Here is a 402-nt window from a genome sequence, read left to right as displayed (position 1 = left end):
CCCCACCATCAAATCGCTCTCCCCACGGCCCCCTTGAATCAATTATAATCACCCTTAATTAGTCATTATATAATTCCTCATATAGAAGTCCTACTAGGTCTCTCACTTTTTTATTTTCTTTTGGAGTTTCTTTAGTCTGTAATTATATGTAAGGAACTATTTGAGGGGAAATGACAAGAAGAATCTATCTGAGGGGAAATGACAAGCAGAATTGATGAGTATCCTCAAGATGGGATCTTCCCTAAAGTAAGAATCTTTGAGGGTACCCTGTCTGCCTGTAGACAAGCTGAATGTTTTAGGCTGCAATCAATATTGGTTGGTGGGTGTAGCAGGGCACTAGGGTGCCTGCTACTGATAATAGTAAAATGGGCTCAGCTGCCACTCACCAGGGCAGCACAGGTG

The sequence above is a fragment of the Gavialis gangeticus genome, unplaced genomic scaffold, assembly GCF_001723915.1.
Source record: "Gavialis gangeticus isolate Ggan-Ray unplaced genomic scaffold, GavGan_comp1, whole genome shotgun sequence".
NCBI classification, from domain to species: domain Eukaryota; kingdom Metazoa; phylum Chordata; order Crocodylia; family Gavialidae; genus Gavialis; species Gavialis gangeticus.
Note: the sequence above shows the minus strand (reverse complement) of the source record.